The 23,148-nt window shown below is 37.6% G+C and overlaps 1 protein-coding gene across 12 annotated transcripts in view; it reads left to right on the top strand.

Moving 5' to 3' along the window:
• Positions 1-23,148, top strand: part of FER (FER tyrosine kinase) — a 435,477-nt gene that overhangs the window by 7,999 nt on the left and 404,330 nt on the right. For 7 of the 12 annotated variants that reach the window (XR_011505916.1, XM_044780082.2, XM_014843209.3 and 4 more), the window contains exon 2: positions 8,568-8,713. The exons of 3 other annotated variants lie outside the window; for them this stretch is intronic. The gene's annotated coding sequence lies outside the window, so the exon portion shown is untranslated. Of the gene's footprint in view, positions 1-8,567; positions 8,714-19,577; positions 19,644-21,941; positions 22,051-23,148 lie in introns of those variants that run through there. 2 more of the 12 variants (XM_070517624.1, XM_014843201.3) reach the window with 2 other exon arrangements.

Raw genomic sequence — 23,148 nt, 5'->3', positions numbered from 1 at the left:
CTTAACCAGTATGCCACTGGGCCAGCCCCCATGACGACTCTTTAGGTTGGAAAGCTTGTATTTTGTTTTTGATCTAGAACCAATCTTAAATCACATCCTTTATCAAAGGAGACCCAGCTATAAAGTGATACCTGGGATTTGAATTTATGTCTTTCATATGCTAAACGTGAAATAAATACTAATGATAAATGCCTAAATATTGGCATTAGCGGTCCTGGATTTAACAGCAGTTTCAACTATTTGGGAGTAACTTTAAAGCTCCATGTTGAAATATTTGCAGTTTTGCTGAAATGAATTCCTCCTCTTGCAAGTGAGACCCTAAGATATGCACAACCCTAGTTAACTGCTCAGTGTCTGTTTCTCACCTTGGCTTTGTTCTCTCTTTGAGGTTGTCTTATATTATAACTTTTGTCAAGTGATAATACCTTATTTCTTTGTAAAAAATTTTCCTGAAAAGGGAAGCCAGCTGCTAGAAGTGGAGAAAAAGTAAAGAGGACTAAGACAGTGGTGGATCTTAGCCAAAAAATAGACATTTTTTAATAAGTTTAAAAATAGAATGTTGAATCCTGTGAGTCTTTGATCTGGATGTGAATCAATCCACCACACCTTCTATGGAAACAAAAGTTGACTTGTGAAAATTTTTACTGAGTGTTCCAGCTCTGTCAAAAATTCTCATGTGTTTTAGACACGTTTCTTGAAAATGTCAGGGATCCTGACAGAAAATGTCAGGATTTATATTCAAATTTATATTCATAAATCCTGTCTGTTCCACTTCCTTTCCCTCCCACCCTCAACAATAATATTTGAAAGAGATTTGACTATTTATTAATAGCTGCTACTTTCTAGAAGTTAATGTAGTACCTGCAAATATCTTAAAATGTTGACATAAACAACAGTATCCTCACTTGTAGGATAGTATAGGTGTCCTTTTCTGACATTCACAGTTAATTATAACAGAATATTAGCTAAACCTTGATGATGGCCTCTTTCTAAGGTTCTGGTTTACTACTTATATTTTTGAGCCTGATTTACCCTGTGACTGGAACTGGCATTCTGGGATTGAAGTGACTTAGCTTAGAGACACTTGCTACTATATACAGTAATATCATGGTTTTTGAAAGAGGATGAAGATGGTAAAGAAATAGATGTGTCCTCAAGGTAGCCTACATTATAAAAATAATGCAGAATTGTTGTGTGTCACATAAGTGGCAAGTTGTTTCAGGAATGGGACCAAGAGCAGAAAGGTATATGATTCTTCCTTTTTTGGTCATTCAACAATTGTTAATAGAATGCTCACTCCATGTAAGGACTTAGCTGTGACTACAGATAATTATAAAGCGTAGAGGAGTTTCAGATGGTTTTCCCCAGAGTGTGAGGTAGTAGAAAGAGTGTGATATTAGAACCAGAACTGCCTAGGGTTGAATCTATGCTACCAGTAATTAGTTGTATGAATTAGGCAAATAATTAGATTCTTATAGCTTCAGTTCTTTCATCTGAAAACTGATGGCAGTTTTGTCTGATAACTGGTCAAATACTAGATTTTTTCAATACCCTTCAGTTGCATGAGAGTAAAACTCTACTCATACTAGCTTAGGGCACTGGGAAGAATAGAAGTGGACTCTGTTTAGGCACAGATGGATTCAAGGGCTCCAACAATGGTCTCAGGACACACTCAGTGGCTTTCTCTTGTATCAGATATACTTTCTGGTAGCCCTTCTCCATGTGGAGCTTTCTAATGGCTCCAGGCTTACGTTCTTTCAGTTTAGCAAGCCCAACATAAAAAGAGCTTCTCTTACCCATAGTTTTAGCAAACGTCCTGGAATTACATCTCACTAAATGAATTGGGTCATGTTTCCATCCTTGATCCTGTGGTCAGGGGGATAACATGTGATGATAGGCCGGATCTGGATCAGGTGCTGACTGTTGGAACTGGGAGTAGTCCATGTGGTCAGCTACATGGACTGGAAGTCAGGATTGGTCAGTCACTGAAAGAAAAAGAGGAAGAGGGGAGCAGATGCTGAGTAAACATAACCAAAAAATATGCACTATAATCCTCCCAATATGCATACATGTCCTCCTTTACACATATACCCTTGAAAAAATGCCTCCATCTAACATAATGCCAATCTTTTATGTACAACTTCCAGTGCAACCTGCCCACCAATAAAGGAAGACAATTCAGAGACTTGTCTAGTTAATTACTGCATCTAACTTTAAATCGAGGGTTTCTGGGTAATTTCTCTCCATTCTGTTTGAATAGATAGCCTTAGAGTCTAGGAACTTATGGTTAAATGATGACTATAACTAATTTTAATAAAACAGTGTTCAGGGATTGAAGGAAAATAGCATAAGGACAGTAAAAACTCTCATTTAGAATAGAGAAAAAGAGGAAACAACCCATAGAGATTTTCTAATCCATGATATATGCATATTTCGTTGCACAGTGATGGCAAGCACTCTTTGTCCTGGCAGTGGAATATGATTTGTTTTTTGAGGAAGATTAGTCCTGAGCTAACAGCCACTGCCAATCTTCCTCTTTTTGCTGAGGAAGAGTGGCCCTGAGCTAACATCTGTGCCCATCTTTCCCTATTTTATATATGGGACTCTTGCCACAGCATGGCTCAATAAGCAGTATATAGGTCCGCCCCTGGGATCTGAACTGGTGAAACCCAGGCTGCCGAAGCAGAGTGCATGAACATAACTGCTACACCACCAGGCTGGCCCTGGAATATGATTTTTGATTAGCCAATGTGGCTCTTTCTGGTTCTACCACCTAGGAAGATCTTCTTTGTTCTTTTTACTCCTAGTCACAGCCAAGATGAGTATTGAGAGGAATTCCCTTACTGAAGACTGCCTTAACAGCCTGTTTTCTGTTGATGAAGGGTTGGAGTCCTGGGAACCGTCTTAACCATCCTAGGGGTTGAATAGTAACAAATCTTTGTTAGGAGTTTCTTAGGCAATATAACTTTCTTATAAACTTAGAAAGTTTTTGATTTATTTGCATTTGATCAACTTCTCCCAAGTACCCAAAGCCCAAATACTAGTCCTTGAATCAAATCATTGGCTGGTATGTCTCTAAACAACTTTGCCCATCACTCTAACCCAGTGGTTCTCCAACAGGGGACAATTTTTAACTCGGGACATTTGGCAATGTCTAGAGATATTTTTATTGCCACAAAGTGGGGAGGGACTAAGCTTCTAGTAGGTAGAGCCCAAGGATACTGTTAAACATCCTACAATGCACAGGACAGCTTCCCACAACAAAGAATTTTCCAGTTTAAAATGTCAGCAGTACTGAGATTGAGAAACCATGCAAATCCTAGGCTTCTCAGTTTCCTTCTTGGCCTCTGTCTCTGGGCCATTCAGAGCAAATTCTTGAGGTCACAGTGCACAGATAATTTGTCTTTATTCCCAGGCTGTTTCATAGTGGATGGTTCTTTATATTATGGGTAAATATCTTTGCTAGGATGCTTGAGTAGGTGCCTAGAGCATTAGGCTTTTCCCACCTTTTGTTTTTGTATGGTTAAAGGCTTAATTTTCATTTAGGAATATTTGATTTTCAACTCTGTAAATTGCAAGATTATCAGCCATCTTGGATTTGTAGTGAAAGACTGAAAAGATTTTCCTTTTATTAAGACTGCAATGTGTGCTGCTTTTTTGAAGGACCTTACTGAGGACTGCTATATAGTAGGCAATATACCAACATCCTAACTTTTTTTTTTTTACCGAGTACCCTTTCAGTTACATCTTTAGTAGGTACGTAGTCTGATTTATAAGAGGTGGCAATTTACCAGCTGTTTTGCTTGTTAAGGATTGTTGACTTCTCACCCTACAATAGAGGGATACCAAATTTCCTTCACTTTCTATTATTAATTCAGTCAGTTCCATATTTTGAGCTGTCATTTGTATTACCTGATTTCTGGCTTAAATTTTTATATTTGTCAGGCTTCTTTTGCATGCCAGTAATAGAAACCCAATTAAAAAATCAGTCCTTCCCGTTTAAGTGGCAACTACATTCTTGTTTTTGCTCAGACCTCGAACTTTGACTTTGTCCTCCACTCTTTTTCTTTCATTTCTCCCACACAGTCTTTCAGTATATTCTATTGGCTTCAAAATGTATCTGAAATCTGGCCAGTTCTCATCACCTCTACTTGGGTCACTCTGGTTCAACACCATCCTCTTTCTCTTTCTAAGCCCTAACAAGTCTCCCTGCTACTACTGTTGCCCTCAGAATATTAGTGTCATCCTTTTGAAAAGTAAGAGATCACATCACTTCTTTCTCAGAATCTTTCAGTGACTTCCCATCTAACTCAGAGTACAAGTTCAAGACCTTAAAATGAGCTAGTTTTGTGGTCCTGCTCTCCCTCCCTCATGCAGGATCTTTCTCCGAACTCAGATTTTACTATTGTCTCCACCACTCACTCCACGCAGGCCTCCTTGTTCTTCCTTAAATAGATATTTTGCACTTACTTTTCCTCTGGCCTGGAATACCTTTCTCCAGATATCCATTCAACTCACTTCCGTATATCCTTTAGGTCCTTGCTCACATATCACTTCATCTGTAAGATCTTTGATCACCTAACAAAAACTTGAAGTCTCCTCCCTCCCCCATACTTATTTCCTTTTCCTACTTTTTCTTTCTTTATAGCCCTTACCATCACTTAGCACTGTGGATTTTACTTATTTATTTTGTAGTTTGTTTCCAGTCTCTAGAATATAATCTCCATAAGGGCAGAAAGTTTTCTCTTTTGTTGTATAGGAAAATGCGTGGCACATAGTTCAGTAGTCTCTCAGCAAATATTTGTTGAATGAATTAATAAATAAGAAAAAATAATTATTGGCTCATGTAACTGTTAAGTCTGAAACACTGACAGGATTGAGAATAAATACCCTGTAGAGGGAGAGAGATTACTCATTAAGCAAATCTTCTCCAGAGGAGAGGGGGGAAGTGTCTTTAGGTTTACCTTACAATATAAGTAAATGTAAGTGAAAAATATAAAACAACATAAGAAATGTAAGTTAAAAGAAAAATCTTCCAGTGAAGGGAAGGAGAGGGCTTTATTTCTCCAAAGCTCATTGGAGGCTTCTGTATTTAGGGAGACACTATCTCTAGCTTCCAAGTCTGTCTGTTGTGAAAATGTCCTTGTAGTACGTTTTGTGCAGAAGGCTTTGACTATGTAGGAATGTGAGAAATCCAGAGAGAATTGTCCTATAGCAATTCTAAATTCCAGCAGCTACATCTGTTCACACCTGAATTCAGGTGTGATTAGATCTAGGGACAAAATGTTTTCAGAGTTTTCTTCATGTCTCTTTTCATCTCTTGGCTATTCTTTTCTCTGGCTTGGCTCATTGTCAAGTAGGTACTTGTCATGTTCTTTCAGTTTAGCAACCTCAGCTGAAAGAGAACTTTCCTTTCTAATTAGTTCCTGCAAAAATTTTGGAAATGAGTCTTATTGGTCCAATGGGTCACATACCCATTCCTGAACTACTGCTTGGGGGAGAGAATATGCTGATTTTCCAGACTTGGGTCATTCACCTATTCTGGGAACTTCATGCTTATTCCAGGAACTTGAGAGTGGGAATGACTAGTGCCACCTAAACTACATGGATTGAGAATAAGAGGAGAGTAGTTCAACAGAAGAAAATTGAGATGCTGCTACTGAAAGAAGGAGAGTAAAAAACAACACAGGTCTATTGCTTACATACACATGCAGCTCATGCATTGCATTTGATCAACTTCTCCCAAGTACCCAAAGCCCAAATCCTAGTCTTTGAATCAATCCATTGCCTGGTCTGTAAATAACTTTGCCCATCACTCTAACCCAGTGGTTCTCCAACAGGGGGCAATTTTTGCCTCAGGGAACATTTGGCAATGTCTTTATACTATGGGTAAATTTAAAAAATGTCTGGAGACATTAAAAAAAACCCAACTTAGAATCTTACTATATATAGGCATTCCTGCCTCATCTATTTTTTACCTAACATCACATCATGAACAAGAAATTTTCTTTGAAAACATGATTTTAAATGGATGTAAAATTATATTTAAAATCATTGCTTAATTTTAGATATTTGGTTTATCAGGATAAGGATATTATTTATTAGAGAAGTAGGAGGAGCAGAGGTGATAAAGAGAAGTAGGGCCAGGACAAGGGTGAGGCAAGAGAGATGCCTAGGACACAAAATTTAAGACAGTACTCATTTTTAGGGTCATACAGCTGCAGGGTGGCGCTTGCCTGACCCCAAAAGTGAACGTCCTGTAAATTTTGGGCCCTAAGCACCTCTCTCACCTCACCCTAGTCCTAGTCTTGAAGAGAAGCACATTTAGGGAATAGGAATTGTGTTTGTCTGAGTGCGAGTTAGAGATGGTAGCATGTGTAGTTGGAGAAGTTGGCGGGGAGGATTAAGGTACTCTAGAAGGTACTTCTTATACATTGTCACCTTGTCTGTAGAAACCTTTACTGAGTTCTGGTAAGGGTCATAATATCTTTGAAGTAACACAAGGAATATAATTTTTATTCATAGGTTTATGGTAGTTTGAACAAAGAAATGTTCCATTTAGAAATGCTACCAAGGAAGTTGTTACTTATTTTTAGCCCAAATTATTTCAGTATCAAGTGGAAAAATACTGGTTTTTTTGACTGAAAAATAAAAACTATAGAATAGACGAGTTGGAGAGTGATACATAAATAACACATGGGTGCTTTGACTAGCTTCCTTGAGCAAGACACTTGACATTGCTCAATGTTGGGCATGGAATCCCAGTTGAATAGTTGTTTTTCTTGTACTTAGGTCTTTGAAAGTGACTTTCTATATCACAGTGAGAGACCAGATTGTAGATAACTCTCACTCTTTTTGCTGATAGAGAGAGGCTAAAAAAATTTCAAATTAAATGAATTGTCCTGTAATTTTGGGGTCTGTCTTTGGAGTGGGATTAGGTGGCATATATAATGTGTACATTTAGATACGTACTCACTACATTTTGTTCCTCGAAAATCTTTTTAAGTAATGCTATTTACTGTGCTAAGTCTTGGTGTTTTAATTGAAGATACTCTATGGAAAGCAGTATAAAAGAGAAGTGATGATTAAAATTTTCATATTTAATTATCATCTTAAGTCATAAATTTTATCATTTAATGTAATGACTCTTGTCAAAGCCTGTCTTTACGCCAAAGTGTACAAATCAGAGAAAGCTGTAATTCACCTTAGAATTTCATGCATTCAGCAATCACTTGTTTGATGGCTATGATGTTCCAGGTATTGTGTAGGATGCTGGCTATGTTAAGATAATAATACCAGTCCTCAGTCATGTCGCAGTTTAGTGGAAGAAGAGGGATGTAACAACACTTTCACTATATGTAGATTAGATTTCCAGCTCATTCTAGCATTGAGAACCTTGCCAAATGTAAAAGAGAATAAAATGCTGGTCTGGGGGCAAAAAAGGAACCCTTTGCCCCCAAGCTTAGAAGAGTGGCAGACTGAGAAGGTATTCCTGACCCACTGTGTTTGGTCAGTTTCCTGGCCAGAAGGAAAGGAGTAATCTTATTGGTAACATCTATGAAATGTCCTCTGATTCATGTGAAAGTCAAGGAAGTAGGGGGAAATGACAGGAAACAGAAGAGGCAAACAAAAACAAGGAGCTAGAAAGAAGGAAGAGCTGATTATAAACCCAGAATTTGGAATTGGAAATGTGAGGGCGTGAGGCAAAAAATGAGAAACCATGACAGGGCTGTAAACTGCATGCATTGACAACAGTGATGAAGAAAAGAGCCAGTGGCCAAGAAACATCTTAGAAATTCTCTTAGTTTCAAGGATTGAGAGGATGGCCGATGCAAGAGTCATGCTTTGGCATTTTAAAGCATGTTAGATAAAGTGTGTGTTTGCCGGGAGAATCCTTCCAAAAGCTTCCCAGCCTTTGAACAAGTCGTCCTTACATAATTACTTCTGTAGGCTGTAATATTTTACAAGTGTAGTCACTTGCTGCTTCTGATGTGCTTCAAGCTTGAAGTAGTTTTATGCTGTGAAAAAGGAGAAAAGCATTAATTACCTCTTCAAAACTGAGGGAATAGGTTACGGGAGAAGGTGAAATACTTTACTCATTGGGAAAGTCGTGGAAAGAAAGGGGAGAGAGTAAGCAGGGGATAAACACGTTGGGTAAGTATAGCATTTGTATTCTTTTTTTTTTGTTGTTGAGGAAGACTGGCTCTGAGCTAGCATCTGTTGCCAATCTTCCTCTTTTTTTGCTTGAGGAAGATTGTTGCTGAGCTAACATCTGTGGCAGTCTTCCTCTATTTTTTGTACATGGGATGCCACTACAACATGACTTGATGAGTGGTGCATAGGTCTGCACCTGGGATCCAAAACCACGAACCCTGGGCCTCCGAAGCAGAGTATGCAAACTTAACCACGATGCCCCTGGGCTGGCCCCAGCGTTCATATTCTTAACGTGGTGAACGTGATGAACTGCCACATTTGACTTCCAATAGTAGCCTACTATCCTCCATGTGTCCATTTTTTCCTTTTTCTCTGTAGTGAACAGTTCTGACTCCTTGAATTTCTTCTTGCAGCTCATGTTTTCTGGCTAGACCTATGATCATTCCCGTGAGACTTCACTGCACGTTTTCTCAAGTGTCTTCCTCATCTCTAATGTGTAATCCTTCAACATGGACCTGCTACTTTAGCTAAGATATGACCATCAATGAATAGTAGTAAGGTAGGATTAATTTACTCTTCTTAGTAAATTACTTAAAAAAATATATATTTTTTCCCTCTGAAACTGAAATAGTTTTAACTTGTCTTGATTTTGGTGTTTATGTTAGGTTATTCTCCTGCCTAGGCAGGCTCCAATCATTTTATATTTGTGTTATTTATTTTTTGCTTGTCATTTATCCTACTGAATTCTGTCTTATTTCTGATGTAATTATTATTTTTTTCAACTAACACTTACAATTAGCAGAATTCCTATCCATATCTCTTTTCCAACCTGTGTGTCCACTGGTCCTATATTTTCAAGTGCCTGGCACCAAACTGAGTATATCTTATTTTTCATCTCAAGTGCTTGCTTCTCCTGGTTTCTGTATTTCTGTTAATAGCATTATTAGTCCATTGTCTAATATAGTCATATATTCATTTACTATTTTATTCATTTACTTGATGTACATTGATAGGCTTCTGTTAAGTATTAGGCAGTTTGCTGCTTCTGAGGATATAATAATGAATAAGGGATATCCCATCCTTATAGCTTATGTTTTTGAGGGGAGGGACAGCTTTTAAAAGAACCAGACAAAATAATTATGAATTGTAATAATTTTGTGTGTGTGTGTGTGTGAGGAAGATTCGCCCTGAACTAACACTTGTTGACAATCTTCCTCTTTTTGCTTGAGAAAAATTGTCACTGAACTAACATCTGTGCCAGTCTTCCTCTGTTTTGTGTGGGATGCTGCCACAGCGTGGCTTGATGAAGTGGTGCCAAGTCTGTGCCCTGGATCTGAACCTGCGAACCCAGGGCTGCTGAAGCGGAGCACGTGCACCCAACGACTACATCACTAGGCCGGCCCCTGTAATAAATTTTTTGAAGGAAAGCAAAAAAGTAGATAATTTGGAGATAAGGAGTTGGGAGCTACTTTAGATAGGTGATCACAAAGGGCTCCTCTAAGGAGTTGATATTTAAGATGAAGCCTGTGTATGAGAAGGAGCTATTTCAAGAGTGGGTGGTGTGGGTGTGTGTAGTGTTTTTGGTGGGGAAAGCATTTTCATTAGAAGGTATAGTGGTATGAAATAAGTCAGGCAGAGAAGACAAATACTGTATGGTCTCACTTAAATGTGGAATCTTAAAAAAGCTGAACTCATAGAAATAGTAGGACGGTGGTTGCCAGGGGCTGGGGAGTGGGGGAAATGGGAGATGTTGGTCAAAGGTACAAACTTCAGCTATAAGAGGAATAAGTTCTGGGGATCTAACGCACAGCATGGTGACTATAATTAATAATACTGTATTATATACTTGAAAGTTGTTAAGACAGTAGATCTTAAATCTGGCACACACACACACACACACACGCACACACACACAATAGTAATTATGTGAAGGAATGGAGAGGTTAACTAGCCTTATTGTGGTAATCATTTTGCAATATATACATGTATCTAATTATCACATTGTACACCTTAAACTTACATATGTTATATATCAATAACATATCAATAAAGCTGGCAGGAAAAAAAAGGAATAGTGGGTACAAAGATTGAAGGAGGAAAGAGCTTGGTGAGTTTGAGGAACAAAAGCCTCAGTGTGGCTGACTTAGTGAGAGAGAGAGGCAGAGATGGGTAGGAACAGGTTATAGAAATGTGCAGGGCTTTGAAGAGTTTGGCAAGAAGTTTGTATTTTAGTCTAAATGATATCATCATTTTAGCTGTTGTGTGAGGAATGGACTGGCTGAGGTGCAAGTGAGAGCTGGCAGTTTTAGGAGCTGAGGTGAGAGAGAGTGGCGGCCTGACAAGGTGCTAGCAAGAAGAGAGAGAGGGATGGATTTAAGATGCTTTTTTTTTGATTTGTGGGACTTGTGGATAGTTTGGATGAGGAAAGAGAGAACATACTCAAGGATGACTTCAGGATTTTTGGGTTTTGAGCAGCTGGGTGGATGCTGGCATCATGTGCAGAAACTTTTCAGACAACTCTCTTTCTCATTATGTCAAGTATTGGTTATTTCACCAATAGGGAAATTAATTATAATGCTAGAAGTAATGTTAGTGCTGGAAATAAAAACATCTGGCAAATTTGTGATAGGTACTAGTTAATATTTTTTTGCTTTTCTCCCTGAAATTTAGCTATATGCTTTTAATTAATTATGAATTTAATTTTATTTAACTTCAGGATCTTTCTGGAAGTGAAAATAACTGACTATACTTTTATACTGGATTTTAAGGGTTATCCCCTATTCTCTCTTTTTAAAAGAGATGAGTCTTAAAATTTTAAACCCGTCTGAAATCTTCCCAGACTGTTACCCAAAGTTCTGATATATGATATTTTTTTGCAGATTCAGGAGCATCCTAAGCTCACTTAAAGCATTCAGCTGTCAGACTTTTAGGAGGTTCATTTATCTTTTTGTTTTTGTGGCTTCATCAGAGCATATTTATGTTCAGCCTCTTCGAATTGATATTTTAGGTGCAAACTGAAATTGAATAGATATTAAAATAAATCTTTCCAGTTCTGTTACTTATTTCTTCTAAGTTAATTGGTAGTCCTGTCTTTCTTTTGTTTTTTCGCTGAAGAATTTCTAAGATGTTTTCTCAAAAGAGAGGAGTTAATATTTATTGTTTGTGCTCTATGTGACAGGCATTTGGCTAGCTGTTTTAAACACTTCATTTAATTTTACAACAGTCCGATGAGTTTTTCCACTTTGCATATTGTTCTCTTTTGAGTTTTAGAACTGATTAGAAGTAGTAGAATAATGGGATTTATAGCTGGAAAGAACCTTACAGATCATCCACTTCCTCCTCCTTCAGCTGAGGCCCGGAGAGCTTCTGTGACCTGTGCAAGATCACACAGCTGGTTTTCTTTTAGTAAGCTGGCCTCCTCCTGTGCTTTCTATCTTTCCACTCCTTCAACATTTCATTTTGAAAATGTTGAGTGCTACAGAAAAATAGAAAATACAGGGCAATGAAAACCCATACTATCTTTCATCTGTATTCACTCACTGTTAACATTTTGCTACATTTTCTCTCTCTTTATATATTTATATATTTTTAAAACCATTTGAAACTATATTAAAGAGATCATGATAATATGAATGTTTTTGCATGCATATCCTAAGAGCATGGATAGTTTCCTTGATGATCATAATATCAATATCACATATAAGAAAATTAATGGTAATTTAAGAGTATGTTTAATATAATGGTCCATATTCACATCTCCCCAATTGTCCCTAAATGTTTTTTTTTTGAGTTTTTTGGACCCAAGATTCATGCATTGCATTTGATTCTTATGTCTCTTTATTCTCTTTTAATCTTGAACAGTCCCTCTTTTTATTTTTCATGATCTATATTTTCTTTTAAGAGATATAGGTTGTATATACTTAATGTCTCTCTTGAGAATTTCCTGGTTTCTTAGAATATTATTCATTCAAAACTTATTTGCAATTCTCTGAGGTTGCTGGAGATAAAGTTGTTTATTCCAAGCTTTTTAAGAAAAACATCATTCCAACTGTAGGTATACATTGGCTGAGGTTTTTACATTTAGTTGCATTAAGTTAAAGTTAAGAAAACTGGGAGGTTTACGTTGCGTTTGATCCACTGGCACTAGTCAGCCATTGAAATTCATTTAAAACAACAGAAGTCTGCAGGAGTTCCTCCTCCACCCACCGTTACCCATCCCTACCTTCTAACCAGTTGGTTATACCTAGGAATATATATCTAGACTCTGGACATTATAAAGCAGTAGCAGTCTAAGCCTTCATCTTTGAAAAATGCACAGTTTCAAGTGGGAAGTAGATAAATGCAAATGATAAATAAACAAGTTACTAGAGACCACCAGAGCTAGGCACAATGAGAAAAGATTTTTTTTTTTTTTTTTTTAAAGATTTTATTATTTCCTTTTTCTCCCCAAAGCCCCCAGGTACATAGTTGTATATTCTTCGTTGTGGGTTCTTCTAGTTGTGGCATGTGGGACGCTGCCTCAGCGTGGTCTGATGAGCAGTGCCATGTCCGCGCCCAGGATTCGAACCAACGAAACACTGGGCTGCCTGCAGCGGAGCGCGCGAACTTAACCACTCGGCCACGGGGCCAGCCCCAGAAAAGATTTAAGTACCTGCTCTCTCTGGTACTTATGTAGAGCTGGCATTCTGTCAGTGTTCTCTTTCTTCCTGCTTTGCATGCTTTTGAGTTTCACAGATTTGGTGGGTTTTCTTTAAGAATTATATGGCATTTAGGAACAACTGGAATTTGAGGGGAGGGAATAGGAGGTAACTTTTAAGCAGTATTTTCAAAGAGAGGAGAATCATATTTTGGTTGAGTGGAAAGGAAAAAAGTGTTAATGAGGAAGGGACTACTCTAAGTGGGTTAGTGAGGTCTGTGAAGCCTTTTCCTTCCTTTTGCTCCAGCCTGCATTAGATTATCCTTTTCTTGTGCTCTTACTACTCTTTGCGCAGGGATTCCTTATAGCAATTATTGTTACATCTTAGTACTGCTTCTCCTCTAATAAGCTCCCTGAGGCTTTGACCAGTACTTTTTATCTCTGTATACGTAGGACTTCACTCAGTCCCTGGCATATTGTAGACAGTTAATAAGTACTTATTAGATGAATGAATGAATGAATGAATGAATGAAAGGCTTTAGTAAGACATAGAGCAGAAAGACAAAGATTCCTTTGCTGTGCAACCACAGTAATGGTAAGACCTGTGACTCGACCAATTCATTATTGAGGTGCTCAGTTAGAGCTAGAATTGGTTCAGGAGCCCAGGATATAGAACAGGGATGAAATTGTTCGGTGGAAACCAGAAGCATTCTGTGAGTGGGAATACAATTGGAAGATTTTTCAGAGAAGTAATGATCATGATATAAGTACCTTTGTCATTTTCTAAATAAAAATAAATCAAATATATAAGGAGAAATAATTTTTAATGCATTCCATCTGTGAAATTTGATTTTTACCTTCATAACCCTCAGCCTTAAAAAAAAACTTGTGGGGAATCTTTTTTTAATATATTTTTTAAATTACAGAACAAATACCTGCTTTTTATAAAAATGTAAACTAGAGATACATAAAATGGAAAGTGACATTCTTCCTCCTATTCCAAGTCTCACTTTCAGGAGATAGCTAATGTTAAAAGTTTGATATATATCAATTTGGACTTTTAAAATATATTCAAAAACACATTGCTTATGTTTTTATAGTTTGTAAAATAGGACCATTTGATGTACATGTTCTGAAATATGCTTTTCCTGCTTATTCTTTGATTTCTACTTATGCTCCATGTACTTCCAAAATTTGTGGGATGTACAAGAGGACAGAATCACTAGCAGAGAATAATAGTCAAAAAAACCAGAGTAAATGAATGTATGAGGAAGATAAAATTTTAAAAATTTAGGCTAAGAAAAATACCTGCTAGTTTTTATTAGTATAATTGCTATCTATTAATTTAGAAGTACCTTTGTTTTGACTTGTTTAATCTGTATGAAATTATAAAAGTGATCTTTTTTCATATGATGCATTGTAGAATAAATGAATGAGATAATTAGAGTAAAACTTTAAGACTTTTTGAGTGCATCTATGTGTATATGCCTATATGCCGACATTAGGTGAGAAACATGAGATATAATCATGAATAGGACATTGTCATTACCGAGTATTATGATATCAAAGAGCAGAGGCAGAGGATGCTGCCTGGAGAAGGTCACGTGAGCACAATCTTGAAATACTAGTAAGAGTTAGCCAAGCTTTTAAAAAAAGGGGGCTAAGAGGAGTCAACAAGGATTCAGAGTCAGAATCAGAGTTGGAGGTTGTTAGTACAAGTGCAGTAGAAACACAGAAAATCTGGGGAAGTCATTTGATTCAGTATGTGTAGGGAAAGAAGTAGGGGTCTGTATGTTGCAGTTTGCCTGGGATAGTGCAGGTTTACACTTGTTGTCGTGGCATAATAAAGAGTAGCACCTCATTTCACTCAGAAAAGTATCCTAGTTCTGGATGATAAGTGGCCTGTTCACCCTAGATGGGAGAGAATATAGGGGAAGCTAATAAATTTTAGGGAAAATAATTTGATTGGTGGAGATCTCTTGGAGGTCAGAGAGTAGGTATAGCAGCAGTTAAGACTTGAGAGAGACAGAATGTAGTAGGTTGTAGCCTAAAACTAGAATATTAATGTTTACCATTGCAGAGATCAAGCAGTTTTGGATTCAGGCTGTGGGCAGTAGCAGTGGGCACTTGAAATGGAGTTGGATCGAATGGGTCTTTGGAGAAGACTACAGACCTTAAAACCTCCATGGGTGAAGTTAAGAGTTGAACTAGAGAATAAGATTTTGGGGCAAGTGGAGATTGAGGGGCAGATTTGGAGACAAATAACAGCTAGGTGGGGTAATCACAATAGTCAAGACTTGAGAACAATCCAAGTGCCCATCGACCGATGATTGGATAAAGATGATGTGGCATAGATATACAATGGTATACTACTCAGCCATAAAAAAGACAAAATCATCCCATTTGCAACAACATGGGTGGACCTGGAAGGAATTATGCTAAGCAAAATAAGCCAGACTGAGAAAGACAAACACCAGATGATTTCACTCATATGTGGAATATAAACAATCACATGGACAAAGAAAACAGTTCAGTGGTTACCAGGGGAAGGGAGTGATGGGTGGGCACAGGGGGTGGAGGGGGGCACTTATGTGGTGACAGACAAGAAATAATGTACAACTGAAATTGCACAATGATGTAAACTATTATGAACTCAAATTTTTAAAAAAAGAGCTTAAAAAAGAAAGCAGGTGTTACCGTACTTATATCAGACAAAGCAGACTTCAAGCTAAAAAAGACAATGAGAGATGAGGAGCAGGTTAAAATGAGAAAAAGGACATTCCACCATGAAGACATAACACTTGTGCATATATATGCACCTAACACACAAGCACCAAAGTATACAAAACAACTATTAACAGACCTAAAGGGAGAAATTGACAGCAACACAATAATCGTAGGGGAACTCAACACTCCACTTAAATCAATGGATAGATTATCCAGACAGAAAGTCAACAAGGAAATAGTGGCCTTAAATGAAATACTAGACCAGATGGACTTAATAGAGAGATATGTAGAACATTCCATCCAAAAACTGCAGAATACACATTCTTCTCAAGTGGACATGGAACATTCTGAAAGATAGACCATATGTATATAAATATATTTTTATATATCATGTATTATATATAATACATGTTAATAAGTAAATATTTAAATATTAAAAAATATATATTATAATTATATAAATGTATATAATTATATTTATATTTTATATTATATACGTATTATATATAAAATATATAAAATATGTAAATTTTTGGGAAGTTCTCAGCTATTATTTGAGTAAGTTTTCTGCTCCTTTCTTCCTCTCTTCTCTCTTTGGAATACCTATAATCCTTATGTTGGTTTTCCTAATTGAGTCAGATATTTCTTGAATAATTTCTTCATTTTTAAAAAATCTTAATTCTCTCTATCTCCTCTCCAGCTGAAGCATTTATGTATTTCTTTACTCTAAAGCACTAATTATGTCCTCCATAACATCAGCTATATTTTTTATGGTTTCTACCTTATTTTTTATCTCATTAATTGTGTTCTTCATCTCCAGAATTTCTGTTTGGTTTTCTTTTTAAAGCTTCAATCTCTTTGGTGAAGTATTCCCTTTGCTTATTAATTTTATTCCTAAGTGCGTTGAGCTGTCTTTCTGAGTTTTCTTGTAAGTTGTTGAATTACTTTATGACAACTATTTTGAATTCTCTGTCATTTATTATTTTTTTAATTAAAAAATTCTTTTTGTGAGGAAGATAGACCCTCAGTTAACATCTGTTGCCAATCTTCCTCTTTTTGCTTGAGGAAGATTGTCCCTGAGCTAATATCTGTGCCAGCGTTCCTCCGTGCTTATGTGGAACACTGCCACAGCATGGCTTAATGAGCAGTGCATAGGTCTGCACCTGGGATCTGAACCTGTGAACCCCAGGCCGCTGAAGTGGAGCATGTGTTCTTAACCACTGTGCCACTGGGCCAGCCCATCTGTTGTTTAGATTGTAAATTTCTGTGACTTCAGAATTGGTTTCTGCAGACTTGTCATTTTCCTTGTGCTCTGAAGTGTTACTTTAGCTCCTCGTGGTGTTTAATGAATTGATCCTTTGCTGGTGCATTTGTGGCAATATCAGGTTGCAGATTCTACCTGCCACTGCTGGGAGGGGGCAGGAGCTGTGTTTTTTGATCTCACCCTGTCTGCTGGAAGCCATAGCATAGGGTTGCTCTGCGTTTGTGTGGCCTGGCCTCTGCTGCTCGGTGGGTCACACATGTACTTGCAGGCAGGGCCTCTGTGCTCCACTGGCAGGTTGTTCTCATGCAGCCAGGACCACTGTGCTTGGCAGGGGACTGGCCTAGCTGCTGCACTAGGTGGGAAGGGATGGTTGCTTTCTTTCATGTGCAGGCCAACTCTGTGGTCACGGGCAGCTCTGCTGAGCCTCTGCACTTTGTGGGCAGGGCTCTGTTGAGGGGGCTGAGCAGCTGCCTATTGGGGAGTGTTCCCATGGGCAGGGCCACTGAGGCATTGTTGGTGCTCCCTCAGGCTGGGCTACTACTCTGAAAGTGTTTGCTCTCTGGCTGGTCTACTCCTGCCCTCCATTACAGTTGTGCTGGCCACTGCATGAGGACCCACAACCTGGATCGCTGCTGCTGGGGAGAGGAAGGGGTCTGCTCACCCACTTCCACTGCCATCTGGGGATCCAGTCTACCCAACTTCACAACTGTGGCTGTGTGGATCTCTCAGGCGTCCTTTGTGGTTTGTAGGGAATCCTCTGTTGGTTAATAAATGTCCATTTAGTTGTAACTTAGAAGGGAGAGACAAAGGGAACAGCTCACTCCACCATGCTGCTGACATCACTCCAGTAATGACCACTTTTTAAGTCTATCTAAAGCCAGACACATTAAATACTTTAGCTCGTTTACATTTCACAACAACTCTGCAAAGTCGGTATTATTATCCTCATTTTAAAGAAAATTGAGCTTCCAGGAGGTGAATTAAAAGGTTCTGTTACATAGCTATTAAATTGTAGAGTTAGGATTTCAACCCGGGGCTGTCTGCTTCCAAAGCCACCTCCTACAAACACCTTTGCAGAACAGACACACACACGTACATATGTATACTCCTTTCATAAATATCTCTCAGGTCTTATCAACAATGTTTTCTCCCCCCCCACCCCGGAAAGATTCGCCTTCAGCTAACATCTGTTGCCAATCTTCCTCTCTCTTTTTTTTCCCACTCCCCAAATCCTAATACATAGTCATATATTCTAGTTGTAAGTCCTTCTAGTTCTTCTATGTGAGCTGCCACCACAGCATGGCTACTGACATACAAGTGGTGTGGTTCTGTGCCTGGGAACCCAACCTAGGCTGCTGAAGTGGAGTGCGCTGAACTTTAACCACTAGGCCATTAGGGCTGGCTCTGTTCTCTCTCTCTCTCTTTTTTTTTGATGAGGGAGATTGGCCCTGAGCTAATGTCTGTTGCCAATCTTCCTTTTTTCGCTTGAAGAATATTGTCGCTCAGCTAACACCTGTGCCAGTCTTCGTCTATTTTGTATGTAGGACACTGTTGCAGCATGGCTTGATGAGTGGTATGTAGTTCTGCACTCAAGATCTGAACCCTTGAACCCCGGTCCACCGAAGCAGAGCATGCGAACTCAACCACTACACCACCACGCCAGCCCCTGTTATCTTTTTTTAATTAAAAAATATTTTTTCACCTCTTTAATGAGATATGATTGACATATAATGCTGTGTAAGTTTAAGGTGATAATTTGGTACATGTATATATGGCAAAATGAGATTCTCTTTCTAATAAAACCTTAAGTCCCCTCCTCTGCTGTGTTCTTTCCTTTCTCTGTGTTTTTGCAGCATTTTGTACCTCAGGCTTTTATATCCTGTGAAGCCTTCCCTGATGGATTCTAGAAATGTTGTGCATCCTTCCTCTTTATCCCCACTGAGCTTATAACAGTTTGTATTTGTGAACCTGTTGAATTATATGGCGTTTGTTTCCATTTTTGTCACCACTAGTAGGGTGTGAACTTCTTGAGAGTAGGTACTATAGTCTTACGTGTCTTGGTATTCCTGGCACTGAGAAATATGCCTGGCAAACAAGTGCTTAATACATGTTGCTGAATGAATTTTGAATGAATTGTTTCATCGTTACCTGTGATCTTGTGTATTTATTCTTATTACACTGTAAATTGTTTGAATTTAGTAATCCAGATTTTATTTATCTTTGTATCCCTAACAGTATCTTTCTCATGGTTACTCAATAAATACCTGTTGATTTATATTAATAACAAAACACAGAAAAACTTTCTGTTAATAATTCTGCTCTCCCTGTATAATTTTAAATGTCAGTACTTCAAAGACATTTTTAAAATTAAAAAAATAGTTAATTTAAAGGCACACATGTTGTTCATTTGTTTATAGACTTGCACGGTTTTTATTAAGTGTTCTCTCTCCGTGGAACATCATCATCCATTAATGCTGTTCCAATAGCCTGGCTAGTCCAGTGCTGTTTCAGTTGAATTTCTCTTTTATTTTAAATTAAGGTAGAAGCCACGCTTTCACATAAAGAAAGCATAGGAGCAATTTTAATATTCTGTCTGTAAGGTGGCCAAGGTCAGCATACATAAACTGGTGATGAACAATGTCTTCAAGTTAAATTTTGGTGATTGTTAGTTCCTGCCTGTTTGCTTCTGAAAAGCACCTCACTTTGTTTCACATGAGATCACTTTTTTGGTTTGTAACTGTGGTTATTTCTTGCACACTCAGTGGCTTTTGTGACTTTGTTTCTGTCTTGCTGCAGGCAGCTTAATATTTTATTCAAACAGCCACTGTTTCTGACTTCTCTCAGTATTGATGCATATAAAAGGTAAGAAATACTGTTAGATAATTATTTTTGTACTTTGGTTAATGATTTTATAGTCTTTATCAAAGAATAAACATATTCTGATAAAGTAATTTGAACCATAAACTGATTTTGATAGATTTTATTAATCACAGATTGTCAATTCAAACTCTATTGAATTTCTTGCTAGCTCATGAGAATATCTGTTGGGGGAAGAATGAAAAGTTTCCTTTTTCTATTACACAGTTTTGATTTTTTTCAAGATTGGCACCTGAGCTAACATCTGTTGTCAATCTTCTTCTTCTTCTTCTTCTTCCTCTCTCCAAAGCCCCCAAGAACATAGTTGGATATTCTAGTTGTAGGTCCTTCGGGTTGTACTATGTGGGACACCACCTCAGCATGGCTTGATGAGTGGTGCCATGTCCGCACCCAGGATCTGAATCAGCGAAACCCTGGGCTGCCGAAGCAGAGCGCATGAACTTAACCACTCGGCCATGGGGCTGGCCCCTATTACACAGTTTTTATTTAGTTCTTTGCTGATTTTTCTACTTTAGCATACCTTCAGTGTTATGTTTGAATCTTGTTGTCAATGTTAAAATAAGGGAAATGAAATATTTTTGACCATAGGACATTATCTGTGTTAAAACAAGTTGTCCTTACTTGAAAGAGAATACTCCATACAGATTAAACTTTCTTTATGCTATATAAAAACAGTATTTTCATCTGTGTACTTGGAGAATGTGAAAGTTGTCAGTTATGGAGCCAAAAGCTCAAAAACAGGAGACATTTTAGAGCAAATACTTGCATATATCCTTAACTTACAAAAAATACCATGGGAATTCTGTTATTCCACCAAGGAAACTCGTTACCTGTTTTATATTTTGCTATTTGATAACTTCCATTGAAGTATGTATTTATAGATCTATTTTATGCAAATTGAACTTCTAATATTTGAAAGTATAGAAATTTTTAATGTTTCTTTTAAAGTCTTTAATCACTATTTATAGTGAGTTGAAAACTCAGCATAATTCACTTGATCCTAAATACCAAACTGAATACCATTAAATAAGATAGATTTAAATAAATCTAAATAGTCAATAGTTTCTTAGGATTTTTACTAGTTTTATTTTAAAAAGGTGCTATTTAGGGATAGACATCTTTGCTAATAATATGCATGTACTTTTGTATAATACTCTGTTTCTGTATGATTTATACTTTCCACTAAATTATAGATCTTTTTATTTTAAAATCTTATTTACAGATCTTTTAAAAAATGGATTCACTCTTATAATTGTTTACAGTAAATAGAATATCTACTGTATTCTGGGTAGTAACCTAAGCCCTAGTAATATAAAGATGAAAAATCTGTGATATTCTTATTTCCATGTTGTTTATAGTTTAATGGGAGAAATAGAACTGAACAAATAGTTAAAATATACTATGAGAAGTGTTATGTTCATCACAGATACATACATGATCCCTGAGATCTGAGAAAAGGGAGCACGTAAGTTGGCCTGGGTGGTTTTGTTGTGGGGATCGTCAGAGAAACCTGCACAGAGAATACAACTTTAAAGTTTAGTGTTGATAATTCTCCAGGCAGACAAGGGAGGAAAAACATTTAGACTGAAGGAACAACATCTGCAAAGGGACAGGTGTATGATCATGAGACAATTAAGGAACCATAAGTAGTAAGTTGTGGTGCTGTTGTTGAGAGTGGAAAGTTGTTTGGGCCCAGCTTTGATTACCAGGCAAAGGAGTTTGAATTTTTTTCTTGTGAGGAAGATTGGCCCTGAGCTAACATCCATTGCCAATCCTCCTCTTTTTGCTTGAGGAAGACTGTCGTTGAGCTAACATCTGTGCCAGTCCTCCTCTATTTTGTATGGGATGCTGCCTCAGCATGGCTTGAAGAGCGCTGCTGGGTCTGTGCCTGGGATCCGAACCTGTGAACCCCGGGCTGCCGAAGTGGAGAGTGTGAACTCAACCACTATGCCACTGGGTCAGCCCAGGAGTTTGAATTTTAACCTGTAGGTTAGAGTTGTAAAATTAATACCTAGTATTACCAAGTATCCTAAAGAATGAAGAAGGGGCCTGTGGGACACATGAGAAAGTGCATACACAATGCTGTGTAGCTTCAACCAGTTAATTCATTTAGCAGCTCTTTCTTGTCGCCTGTATGCAGGGCACTGTTTTAAGCACTAGAGATAGATTGGGGGAAGAGAACAGAGTAACTCCCTGCCTGATTGGAACTTACATTACAAATCAGTCTTTAATATAAATCACTGTCCTCCCTATCTCTGTCTCTTCCTCTCTCTGTAATTTTAGGCTACAACGTGACTGTATAATTTCCTTGCAATTTCTTTTCGTCTTCCTTATGGATAACAGCTCTGACAATTACTTCTGGAGGAATGAAGCTAAATTTGTGACACCCTCTGTACGTTATTGTTCTTTCTCTTAGCTATAGTTTGAGGTTTGGGCATTACTTTTTTTTAGTTGAAATTTCTATTGAGGTAATTGTAGATTAACATGCAGTTGTATGAAATAATACAGAGAGATCCCTTGTACATTTTGTCCAGTTGTCCTGAATGGTAACATTTTGCAAAACTATGGTAAATATGATAACCAGGATATTACCATTAACATAATCCACTAATCTTATTCATATTTCTCCAGTTTTACTTGTACTCATTGTTGTGCAAATATTAAGTTCTATAAAATTTTATTACCTGTCTAGGTTCATGTATCGACCACTACCATCAAGGTACTAAACAGTTCCAACACTACTAGAATCCCTTGTGTTCCCCTTTTATAACCACACTCACCTCCCTCCTCCATTCTGCAGGCCCTAAACCCTGGCAACGACTAATCTGTCCTTTTTCCAGAATTTGGTCATTTCAAGCATGTTATGTAAATAGAATCAGATAGTATGTAATGTTGGGATCAGCTTTTGTCATTCAGCAGGATTTCCTGGATATTCATCCAAGTTGTTGCCTATATCGAAAGTTTGTTCCTTTTTACTGTGGGTAGCATTCTATGGTATATATTCACCTGTTGAAGGATATTTGGGCTGATTCTGCTTTTTTGGCTGTTATAAATTAAGCTACTATAGCATTTGTATACAGGTATTTGTGTAAACTGTGTTTTCATTTTTCTGGTATAAATGTCTAAGAGTACAACTGCTGAGTCATATGGTAGTTGAATGTTTAGTTTTATAACAAACCAGAATGACTCTATCATTTTGTCTTCTGACCAGCAACAAATGAGTGATTCAGTTTTTCTACATCCTCACAAGCATTTGGTCTTGTCCTTATATTTTATTTTAGTCTTTCTGATAGGTGTGTAGTGATATCTTATTGTGGTTTTAATAGCATTTCCCTGATGGCTAGTGATGTTGAATATCTTTTCATGTGCTTACTTGCCATTTTTTTTTCTTTTTTTTTTAAAGATTTTATTTTTTCCTTTTTCTCCCCAAAGCCCCCCGGTACATAGTTGTGTATTCTTCGTTGTGGGTTCTTCTAGTTGTGGCATGTGG

Source organism: Equus asinus, chromosome 9, assembly GCF_041296235.1.
Source record: "Equus asinus isolate D_3611 breed Donkey chromosome 9, EquAss-T2T_v2, whole genome shotgun sequence".
NCBI classification, from domain to species: domain Eukaryota; kingdom Metazoa; phylum Chordata; class Mammalia; order Perissodactyla; family Equidae; genus Equus; species Equus asinus.
Note: the sequence above shows the minus strand (reverse complement) of the source record. Positions and strands in the feature narration are given on the sequence as shown.